Source organism: Pseudorca crassidens, chromosome 9 (genome assembly GCF_039906515.1).
Source record: "Pseudorca crassidens isolate mPseCra1 chromosome 9, mPseCra1.hap1, whole genome shotgun sequence".
In the NCBI taxonomy this organism is placed as follows: domain Eukaryota; kingdom Metazoa; phylum Chordata; class Mammalia; order Artiodactyla; family Delphinidae; genus Pseudorca; species Pseudorca crassidens.
Window position 1 is genome coordinate 101160561 of NC_090304.1, and position 12202 is coordinate 101172762.

Here is a 12202-nt window from a genome sequence, read left to right on the forward strand (position 1 = left end):
GGGGAGCAGATGTGGAGCAGAGAGGGGACTCGGGTGATGAGGAGGGAGACGCAGGACACACCGTGGGGGGACGAGTGGCCCTGCAGGCGTTTCCTCCTGGGAGGGTCTATTCAAGTTTTCTTTCTCTTTTGGGAGTTTTGCTCATGTGCCTACAGAGGCTTCTCAGAGATGGGGACCATCCAGAGAGACTCTCGGGGCCTGAGAACAGGTTGTCACGATCTGTCCTCATCCTAAAGGTCTGGCTGGGGGAGTAACAGGGGAGCCTGTCACAGGCAGTGGGATGAATGCAGAAGCCCTCAGGCTTCTTGATTTGTCTCCCTTTTCCCATCCAGACTCTGCTAGCCCTCCTGGGCTGTTAGCCCGCCTAACACTGAAAGACAGCAACTGCAGCTTCATTCGTCGTTATGAATATGCTCCAGGCACTGCACAAAGTGCCCTCGGCGCGTCGTCTCACTTAAAGGCGCTGCCCTTACCCCCCTTCTGAAGGTGCGAACCTTGAGGTTCGTAGAGGTTAAAGCTAGGAAGGTGATGGACCCAGGCTTAAACTCAGAACTGTCTGACTCCCGCGTCTTTACTCTTACCCACAATCATATACTGAGCTGTGATATGGGGGTGAGTCTGGGCAGCTTCAGAGATGTATAGATATCAGATGGAATTTTGGTTTAAGGATCATCTAGTCAAGCACTATCATTTTGCAGATGAGGAAACTGAGGCAGGGAGTGGTTAAAGTTCCGTGTCCAAGATCACACGGTAAGTGAACGATGGACTCAGGGTGTGAACCCATGACGCCCTTGGTCTAGTGCCTTCTGTGGTCCTTGCTAAGCCCCAGGCTCATCTCTGTTCATCCTTTCAACTTACCTAGGATGCTTCGTGGGAGCTCGCTCAGCTGTCCTTGGGCATGGAGGGTCAAGTTCTAGTGTGCTCCCTCCCGTGGGAAGCTTTCTTCTATACTTCTCCCCACCTCTTAACAATCAGCTCTCTCATTTACCATTTCATAAATGTCCTCATATTGATAAACGTGAATGCTCAATTCCATTTATGATTCAAGTTTATCTTCATGGTGAGTAAGGTAGGCCTGAGTTTCAATTCTGGTTGCGTTATTGCAGGGCCGCTGTCTGAAGGCCTTTGATATGACCACTTGCCTTCCAGGACTACAGGCTGCTGGCTTTGGAAGGCCCCAAAATATCATGCACGTGGTTCCCCAGCACGTGTCTGCTGGTGCATGGTGAGGAGTGAAACACAAGGACAATGTGGAGAGGTTGCAGGTGCACATATGTGTGTATATGTGTGTGTGTGAGAGAGAGATGGACAGTTAGAGACAGAGAGAGATAGAGACAGAAAGAGAGAAGAGACAGAGATGGTGGGGGGGATGCTTTTCATGATGCTCCATTCACTTCAAAGAGTTCAAAAGGTGGTCCTTTTTTTTTTTTTAAGGTGGTCCTTTTTTTTTTTTTTTTTTAAGGTGGCCCTTTTTGCTCTCCTTACTTTTGGGGGTTGAATTACTTTATGAAACGGTGGTAAAAGAAGACACTATTAATGTTTTATCAATATACATGTTTGTCAACCCTCCCAGTCTCGCAATGTTTTTTAACATTTTACAGATGGGGGAAGCCAAGTCTGGGAGACCATGCTTTCTGGGGCATCTTCTCACCCAATACAGGATTCCCTTTGCCGTGCTGGGAGCTCCCTACCTTCCAAGGAAGCCTAACTCATTGCTGGATGGTGCATAGGACTAGAGAAGTCTTTCCTGTATTGAACTGAGGATTGGCTTCCTCTGATACCTATCAGTTAGCCCTAATTCTACCGTGTATAGCAACGCAGCCTCTCTGTCACATAGTTTCTTCAAATATTTGGAGGACCACCTTGTGGGAGAGGGATTGTTGCTTTAGTCAATAGAATTAGGTAGGACCAATGGGTCATATTAGAGAGGGACAAATGAAGGTCCATCTCTAATTTCTTCTCCCATATCTTCTGTCTCACGGCCTCCTAATAAGGAAAATAACAACAATGACAGCTAACATGCAATGAGTGCTTATTTTGTGTGATGTACTGTTCTAAGCGCTTTACGGTATATGAACTCATTAAACCCTCACAGCCAACCTCAGAGGCAGAACCCTCATTAGCCCTATTTTACAGATGAAAAACCGAGGCGCAGGGAAGTTAAGTAACTTGCCCATGGGCCCACTGCCAGGGAGTGTTGGGACTGGGATGGACACCTGTACAGTCTGCTTACAGAGCTTGTGCTTTTAACTACTAAACTTTTAACTTTAGTTAAAAGAACTAGATGTCTTTGCTCACCTCTCTCTTCTACTCGTCACCGTCAAATTTATTAAAACATGATGCCACAGCTGCATCTAAAAGTAATGTGGATTGATAAGTCTAAAGTGAGGGGACCATTCTCCCCTTGGTTGGCCACCGTATAGCTATTTAGGCAACTAGGATCAATGTAATGGGTTTGGCAGCAACACCTACCCTGGCAGGGCTCTACCTCTGCTTGCATTTAACTCAAATAAACCATGTCTTTTTTTTAAAAAAAAAAAACAGGTCACCCCAATCTGTGATTTTTGCAATTGATTTTTGAATGGAAGAGTAGGGTTTGGTATATTTATTCGTGTCAAATCTTTTTCTACAACTCTGTAAAAAATTAATCTGGATTTGCATGTGGGCATAGACTGTAATAATATGATGGTTTAGAGTGATGGGATTGCGGGAAATTTTTTTAAATTTTCAAATTTATTTAATTTATGGTTGTCATGATGTTATTGTGCAAGAACTAAAAACTGGTAGAGGAAAAAATTAACTTTTTAGTTTGGGGCCATCCTTTTAGCTTGTTCAAAGTTTTATAACACTGCCCATCAGAATCCATCTCCCCAGCAGAGTGGCTTCCTTCACAGCTTAGCGGCACGTGCAAATGGCAAGTCTGCTGTGTCTTCTTCCAAGTCGCTGGTGTCTCGACAGTCCCAAGAGGGCAGGGATAAATCCCCACTCCATGCAATTCAGCCTAGAAACTTCCTGTACTGAGTTCACGTATGCTCAGTAGCAGTGTGTCAGTAGTTTAGAAGATTACTAGTTGGAGCCCATTGCCAGCCAGGGGCTGGTTGTGGAAACTGATTAGAATGAACAGAGTCCATCACTGAACACTTCAACAGACACTTGCTGAGAACCTGACACATGCTGGGCTATAAAGATGCGTAAGGTGCAGTCATCCTCACGCACTTGCCTTCAGGGGTCTGGTCTCGTCTCTGAGGTCCTTCCGTGAGTCACCAGTCTTGGTCCTGGAGATATTAGTAGACAGCCCCAGAGGAAGTGCCTCTTCCTGGGCGACATCATCATGAACAAGAGGGACATCTTTCCATGAGTGCGTTGTATTACACCCCATGCCTGAATCTTCTATCTGAAATTCTACCTCTTCCAGGGAGCCTCTCTGTCTTAATTAAAAGGAAAATACTAAAGAGCGGTGGGGTGGGGAGTGTCCTCTTCTTCATGACCTTCCTTTGTTGGAAAACCTTCAGTGGCTCCAGGAGCTCACAGCGCAAGCCTGGTCTCTCTGCCCGACACTCGGAGCCCAGATGCTCTGGCCCCTCCCTGCTTACTCAGAGTTACTCCCTCCTCTAGTCTCTCAGGCGGCCCAGCCTTCTCCCTGGTCACTCCATGCTTTCCCCTGTCACCCTTGCTCAGAGTGCTCCCTTTCTTGGAATGCCCTCTCTCTTCTTCCACCAGCCGAATCTTTCCTGACCAGTCCTCCAAGACCCCGGTCAAGGTCTGCCTCCCCCTGAAAACTTCCTTGAAGACCCCAGCTGTCGCCAACTTCGTTTCTCTGTGGAGAGAGAGTTATGGTCTCTACCACATAGTTCAGCACTACTTTATGTATGTTCTCGTCTTACTGGGTGATGTTTCCTATGATATTCTTATTTCACCACTGACGTGGCGGCACTTTTATTACAGGAGCTGTGGATTTCATTCCTGCTGCACCTGGAGAGTGTAGCTCGTGGAGCAGACACTGATACATGTGTGCTGGGTTTTTCTTCTTCTTGTTGTTATTGCTTTATCCCAAGAAGAGAATTAAAAGCAGTCATGTTTTCTGATCTTTCCAGTCACGCCCCCATCATTTTTCTCCATGCATATCTCCCTTCTAACCCAATGGGACTCTTCACTTTCACTTGAAAGTGCCCTCCTACATCTGGACTTTCCATAATCCTGCCATAAACCACAGCATCGGTGGTGGCGTTTGCTTGTTCGGGCAGCTCCCCCATACAGATTGCCAGCTTCCCCAAGGGTTGCTCAGCTCCGTCCCCCCGCACGGGGTCTTCCGTCAGACAGGTGGCATCAGCAAATGATCATTGCCTTGGTCAGCTCAGCGCTCTCCACAGCCATGAGCCTCTTTTTCTCTGGGGAAGGGGATGAAACTCGCAAGAAATCCTGTCTCTCCTTCCTGGTTAATCCTCTAAACAACCGTCGTTTCGCACCAGGAGCTCCTTGCTCAGGAAACTCCCCACACTCAGCAATGGGGACACAGGGCTGCCAGCCCTGGCTGTGCTCCGGAGCAGGACCCACTTCTGAGTTTACCCCCATCCAATCTTGGTGCTCGCTCCCAGCAGAATCATACACAGTCTATAAAGATGTTTTCTTTCGCTGACAGGTTGACTCTGGAGCAGGACTCTGAGGCTTGCCGTCCTCCATGCCGCTCACCAGAAAAGGGACTGTGAACTGTGAGTAACTCTGATTGGCGTTTTCCATGCTGACTCAGTAAGGTTATGGGTTAAAGACCAGCCCTGAACCCGATCTTTCACAGCCATGCATTGTGTGAGAGACGCGCTCTGTCTCAATGAGCTGGTCAGAATGTGAAATACGGTGGACCTCTAATTACATGAGGTCCAAATGTGACGAAGAGGCCCTGTAACATGACATCCTATTTAATTAGACTGTATTGATTGTGCGTTACGGTGGACATGATGTGTTATGCGTGTCATGAGTGTTGGAGAGGGAAGCTCTAGAGGTTGCAAGGGCAGGCTAAGCTTCGGAGGCCGTGAGAGGAGGACCTGGGCCAAGTTCATAGCTTGCACTTGCTTTTATGTCTGGTTGTTTCTGGAGAGACACGAGGGAGGAAAAAGGAGGTACTGCTGGTCGCCTCCCTTCCATCAGCACAGGAGCTGCTCCCCGCCTTATCCGTCTGTGTATTTCCTCATATTGGTTCTCCCACTTGGCATAAGTCTTCCCACCTGTAGGCCCTGGCCTAAGTCCAGTCTGCTCGTTGCGACCTCCTTCGGTGATCCAGCTAGAAGTGATTTCTCCCTCTTCTGAGATGCTGCGCCTCATCCTTCTGCTGGGCATCCCTCTGCCCGCGCTTCGCTGTGTGCCCTCAGCGAGGCTGTGAGCTCCTGGAGGCTAGGCTGGGATCCCCTGCTCCTTATTTCCCCTCTGCACCCTCCACCTAGGCGCCGCTCAGGCAGTGTCAGCTGGAAGGGCTGGCCTGGGGCTGCACAGCTTCCCTACCCTGCTTCGGGGGCTCCCGGGGGCTGAGCGGCTGCGACTTTGATAGTACATTGGCTCCCAACCAGTCCACGGAATTTTAAATGATTAAACGTTATCAGCGCACATCTTCACCTCTGTGTAAAAATAGATTGACTGTAATGAGCATTTGAATAAATCATAAGAATGGCCGCCCTGCGATCGTCTAACATCCTGCCGATGGCTGCCCGGTGAGTGAGCAGGGCGCCGGCCCTCCGCCTAATGGCCTGCGCGGCACTGCTGGTGCCTCTGTGATTGACAGGGCGCGGCTCCCAGGGCATCCCCTTTCCGCCCGGCTCGGAGTGGTCGATCCCCAGACACCGGGCCGGGGAAGGGTGCCTCCCTCCATCCTGTTCCAGGAAAGCCTACCTAGGAGATGGGGCCGGGGTGGGGGGGAGCCATAGTAGGAAGATAATGACCTTTGCGAGAATCGATGTCTCCTCGCACCGGAGGTTAGAGGGACCTCATCAGTCAAGTCAGTATGAGAGGAGCAAGCCGAGCGTGAAGCTTCCTGAGACCGGGATACGTGTAGGGGAAATAAGTCTGCACGTTCCGTCCCCGTCCCCGAGAACAGCCGGGCTCCTGGCCCGGGCCCACCCACACCTGGGGGACCTCCCTCGTAGGGACACTCTGGGACCCGCACAGAGGAACGGGGAAGAGTGGGGATCTTCAGGTCCTGGGACTCTGAAAGGGGAAGATTCAAAGGATCTTCCTGGGAGTGTTTTTTGCTAAGGAGGAGCCTGCCTTTTGGAGGGGGAGGAAGAAAAGGTGGGACGGGACCTGCGGAGGAGGGAACAGTCTGCGAGTCTGAAGTGAGGGCTGGATTTGAGAGGGAAACAGCAAACATTCTAATTTAATTCAAGTGGTGTTCCAGTTATTATGGCTGTGTAACAAACCACCCCAAGACATAGTGACTTAACACCGTTCGTTATGCTCATTTATTCTGTGAGTCAGGAGTTCAAACAGGGCACGGTGGGGAGATTGCCTCTGAGCCCCAGGTCTGGGGTCTCTGCTGGGGCAGAAGCTGGGTGCTGGAATCATCTGGAGGCTCGTTTGCTCATCCCTCTGGGGGTGGATACCAGCTGTTGGCTGAGGCGCTAGCTGGCGCTGTCCACCAGGTCCACGCGCCCTTTCCACGTGGCCTGGACATCTTCATAACGTGGATCGACGGGGCTGCACTGCCCAAGCCCGGCAGTATCACGTTCACACGTTGCCCTGGTTGGGGGCAGGCACAAAGGCCCACCTGGGTTTAGAGAAGGGGACATGGACACTGCCCCTGCAGCCACGTCTCAAAGCAGGAGTATCCACAGCACATCAGATGAAGAGTGTGTTTGGGGGGTACTATGTTGTAGCAGCCGTCTTTGGGGAGCACTACTCAGGCCTGGCCCAGCACAGCCTCATCTACTCCCGAGGCAGCTAAGGAAACCTGCCTCCAAGAACCAGACTGTTTAAACCCACCCAATGTCTGGCTTTAAAGGCACCGCCCCCCACAGCCAGGCTAGGCTCCGCCCCCAGGGGGGCATTCCCCGAGGACACGCTGGTGTTAGGAGGCCCTGCAGTTGGTACCACAGCACTCCCCAACCTTTCTGGCACCAGGGACTGGTTTCCTGGAAGACAGTTTCCCCGGACCGGGAGGGTGGGGGTGGGGGTGGGGGAGGGGAGGGATGCTTCAGGCGGTAATGCGAGCCATGCTGAGCGGCAGATGAAGCTTGCCAGCTCGCCGCTCACCTCCTGCTGTGCAGCCCGGTTCCTAACAGGCTGCGGACCCCTGCGCTACGTTATAGTCCTTCTCTGCAAGAATGGGTCCAGTTTGCAACCCACAGCTTGAAGTGCCAGGTCTGGAGAGGGCCTAGACCTGTGACAAGGACTCCACAAGCCTTGGGCCCTTCATTCCCAGGCATAGCTCCCACACCCTCCACTCCCTGGCCTTCTGGGCTGGGGGAGGCTTCAGCCAAATATCAGACCGAAGGGGCCATTGGGTCTGTCAGGTTGTGCAGGGGGCGTGGGCTATGCGGGCAGCCCTTCCTCCGTGATCCTCGTGTCCTTTCCTCTCCATGCTTCCTCTCTGCCACACACACTGTAACCTGTGGAGGCGGGGCCTTTGAGGACCAGGCTCCAGTTCCTTTGCCGTTTTCCTGGCCCGGATGCAGCTAAGTTTTGGAAGAGAATCTGAGTACCCTGGATGCCTTGTTGTGACGTAAGGGGATAGAAACAAAACTCAAGCAACCACAGGGTGGGAGCAGAACCAGGGCCAAGATATGAGAATGGCTAATGGTGAAAGGGAGGGGGCAGGGAAGAGAGGGGCAAAGGGGCTTGGTTTTGATGAAAAGTTTTGGTGGGAGAGTCTTGGAGTCTTCCACAAGTCGACTTAATATTAATAGTAATAACTCGTTTGTTGAGCACTTACTACATGGTAGACACTCTGCTCAGCACGTGATGTGCATGTTCTTACTGAAACCCTCGCACTGTTTTATGAGACACTGTTACTATCTTGGTATTACATACAGAAAGGGAGCAGAGGCTCAGAGACAAGAGAGGTACCATAGTCAGTGACACAGTAAGTTAGTCACAGAGTTGAAATCAAACTTCTGACTCTATCCTAGAGACTTAATCACTTCATTATGCGGCCCCAAGAATCTCAAGTTTACTCTCCTGTAACAGGGGATGTCTGATGACATCACCTCCAATGTTACCCTCAGTTCTAAGATTTTAAATGTTCAGAAAAGATTCTGGGAACTGACTTAGACACCTCTAAAGTGGAGGCCGGCTTTGTGGAAATGGGTCTGTGTGAAAGCACGGAATGATTTCCTGTTCTCTCCTTTCCCCTTTTGTGAAACTTAGGTCAGGAAACCAATGTTTAATTTGGGCAGGTGAAGGAAACAGATAAAAACCTAAAAGATCATTTGTATTTTCAAGGCTTCAACTTGGGGGGGAAAACATTGGGTCTGAAGTCCAAAGCTGGGGTTTGAGTCTCAGCCCCATGACTTAGAACCTCTGTGGTTCTGCATACATCTCTTTGGTCTTCAGATTCCTGGTCTCTAGAATGGAAATGGGATTGTACACCCTTCCCAGGACGGCTGTGAGGACTAAATGAAATCCAGCACGTGCGAGCTCTAGAGCCATTCCTGGCACACAGTATGTATACAGTAATGGTTCAGCCATCCACTCACCCAGTAGGAAAAAGTAGAGATGGAAAGACGGTTCCTCTCCGTTGCTGCTGACAGAGATGGTCTAGCATCTTCCCTTTAACTGTACTCTCCATAAAAGTTCACTCATGAACTATTGATATTTTAATAATACACATTAGCATCTTGCCCTTTGACAGATGAATATTGAATGAGCAATAAAGAGGCAAAAAAGTAACCAGGTACATGGCTGCGGGGAAACTGGAATCAGGAGTGGTTGTCGGAGGGAAGGCCCCTTTCTAGGGACCTTGTGACTCACCTCTCTCTCCAGTGGCCCCTAGGAAACAGCTCTTAAAAGGAGCTCAGAATCCGGTCCAGCCCAGCCCAGTCAGGGCAGGATTTGTCCCCGGTTTTCCTGCACTTGGCTGGAGGGGACTTGGGAGAAGACAGAAAAAGGTCATTAAAGAGCTGCTGAAGGCCTGGACTTCTCACCCTCGCGTGAACTACCTGGCATCTCCCCTTCCCTTTGCGGAAGGTGCGGGCTTCTTCCCCGCACACGCTTTTCTGCTCCGTAAATTAAAAGTCTGCAGACCGAGTGCCCTCAAGAAATCAGGCGACAAGCTTAGAAATAACTCAAACCACTTCCGCCCCCTCTCCGTCCTCCGCCCGCCAGGTCTTGGTGGGGCCTGTGCGTGGGGTGTGTGTGTGAAGGCTTATGAGACAGAATTTCCTGCCTTTGCAGCTCCTGCTGCAGCCCCGCTGCCACAGCCTCCATTTTTTCGTGGCCTCCATCTGGCCTGGGAGTCCTTGAGTGTGCGGAGAGCAGTGACAGGGGCTCTTCGTTGGTCCGGCTTAATGGGTGTGATTTAATGACATTTGTGGCAGATTCAGATTTATACGGCTTTCTGAGCTGCAAATCTGCTTTCTAAATGTAGAATTTTTGTGGAGTGGTAAAAAAATAATGGCTGTTCTGTGATTCCTGCCTCCCGAGCTAGGAGATTGCAATTTACATTATGCAAATAGACATTATGCAATCAGGCACTTTAGCAGGAATGTGGCGGCAGAGAGGCCGCTGATGAGAGAGAGGTCTGCAGCCCCCACTGGAGGGGCCCTGGAAGAGCCGAGATGACGTGGGGAGGGGGTGGGGCGGGCGGAGGGGCCCGGGTCTGTTCCGCTGGCCCAGAGATGAGTGCTTCCGGGGGCTGCCAAAGCGACTCTCTCAATTAATGGCTTTGTTTAATCATACCCCCTGTCCAGAGGACTATTGTCTTACGGATAATTTCGTTTGCCTAACGAGATTTTGCTAATTAAATCTCCTTTCAGTTGGTGTGACCGTGACTGCAGGAGAGGGGCTATTTGGAGTCTTCTCCATAAACCTTTCTGGAGAGGAACAGGGAAGGGGGGCCGGGAGGGAGGGGAGGAGAGGAAGGAGGGGAGGGAGAACCTTCCCTGCTAAGCAGGCCTCGGGAAGCTTCCAGCAGGGCTTGGAGCTACAAGGTGGCTGCCACCACCCACCTGGCCTTTCTCTCCAGTTCTCTGGAAATGCAGGTACCCATCAATCTTTATCCAGCCTGAGGGGTTCCCCCCGCTTTACGCTTCCTCTGTGGCTCCTGTGGCCTCCACCATTACCCTTCTCAAGTCCTTCCCAGATCCCCAGAGCTTCTTCGGGATTTCCAGGCACTGCTCCCAGCAGCTCTGGCTGTGGGTGGTGGCAGTGGTGATGCAGGAACGCTCCCCTGGCCTTCACTGTTAGCCAGCCAGCCTGGCTCTTCAGAGAAGAAAAATTGCTCCCAAATTGGCCATTTCTCCAGCGATAATTGCATGAATCAAAGAGGAGAAGACCTTGTCAAATTCATGTATCATCAGACTGAGCCAGGGCTAGCCTCCTGTATGTGGAGGAGCCTAGCGCCATGCCAGCAATAGCTGGAGCCTAATTAACGCTCTTGTGAGCGTGTGCCCGTGTCACGCCTGTGCTCCTCCATCCCCAGGGGTTCTTTACTGTCTGCGGCTTCCTTGGCCTGGCTGGCCAGGGGTCTCACGGCTCAGCCCTGTCTACTTTTCCTGCTTCATCTCCTGCCCGCCTCATAGCTCCCTCCTCCCTGTTACTTACAGACACTTCTATGCCTGGTACCCAAATATACCAGGTTGCTCAGTTCCCCCCAAATACTCTGTATCACTTCACACCTCAGTGCCTTTGCACTTGCTGTTCCCTCTGCCTGGAATCTCCTCGTCCTGAATAGCCCCTGTGCCTCCTGCAATACCCAGCTCACATATCTCCTCTCTGACTACTGCTCACGGCGCTTCCTGCCTTTCCTGAAACACTGCTGTCCTCCCTCATCCTGTGCGTTGTCACAGCACCTCAAACATATGTATCTGTCTATCCAGGTTAATAACTGAATCTTATTCTTCTCCTAATCCCAGTACCTAGAATCATCCCTGGCCACAAGAGGCCCCCTGCAAGTTTGGTTTGGTTGAATGAAAAAATGAAGGAATGAACCAAGGGGCAGGGGGTGGAGTGATGGAGAGGTGTTCTCTAGTAAGTCCTCCAAACCCCAGGATGGGCGATGGGGGCGGGGCAGGAGCCTGATTTCTGTGGGGGCTCTGCAGAGTTACTTGCCCATCCATTACCTTTACTTCCTGGGTGGGAAAGCCTTAATTCCCCCTGTGTGCCAGGCCCTGCACTAGGTGTGTCAGCATTTCCTGTTGCGCATTCTCACGTGGATCCTGTGAAGTGGGTATTGTTTTTGCAGAGGGCACTGAGGATAGTCTATCCTCACCAGAGAGCAAGGCAGTGTTTACTTGTAACTGGGTCCAGTGGTGGGGACCCAGCAGGCTCTACCTCTAGGTAGGTGAAAGCTCTTATGCTTCCCAGTCTTCCCTCCCCGTCTATCCATCTATTCAACCATCCATCCATCCATCCATCCTTCCATCCATCCATCTATCCCATCCATCTATCCCATCCATCTATCCCATCCATCCATCCATCCATCCCATCTATCCATCTATCCCATCCATCCATCCATCCATCCATCCATCCATCCATCCATCCATCCCATTTATTCATCCATCCATCCATCCATCCTGACTAGAACCTCAGCTGTTGCACCCTGGGCTGTCCCCGTGCTGGAATGCCTGGGTTCCTGCACTGGGAGGGCCTGTGCGTCTGTGTGTGTGCTGGGGGATGGGCGAAACCCAGGCCCCACAGATGGCTCCCGGCTGCTGGCTCTGGTCTGTTGCCCAGCTAGCGGTGGGGATGTGAGGATAAAGGAGTCTGCCTTCCATGCTGTAGAGCATGGGGGAAGTCCAGGAGAAACGGCTCGCATCCTCCTACGTGATAAGGGCATATGCCTGTTGCCTGTGTCTGTGCAGGCCGCAGGGTGTGTTTGTGTGAGGCAGTGTTTGAAGACAGTGCTGTATGTTTTGCTTGGTTCCTGAGTTTCAGTGCTTTGCTTTTTGCCCTGAAGTTTTTCCCTTGGTGCCCATGTTCTGTCTCTTCACCGAGGCTTGTAACCATCTTAACATCCCCACCATGCTATCTATGCTCTGAGTCTGAAGGGTTTCTTGGTACA

At 51.2% G+C, this 12202-nt stretch overlaps 1 protein-coding gene across 9 annotated transcripts in view; it reads left to right on the plus strand.

The window, feature by feature from the left end:
* The window catches only part of PKNOX2 (PBX/knotted 1 homeobox 2), a 303483-nt gene that overhangs the window by 112991 nt on the left and 178290 nt on the right, over positions 1 to 12202 (plus strand). For all 9 annotated transcript variants that reach the window (XM_067751462.1, XM_067751466.1, XM_067751469.1 and 6 more), the window contains exon 2: positions 4640 to 4709. The gene's annotated coding sequence lies outside the window, so the exon portion shown is untranslated. The remainder of the gene's footprint in view (positions 1 to 4639; positions 4710 to 12202) is intronic.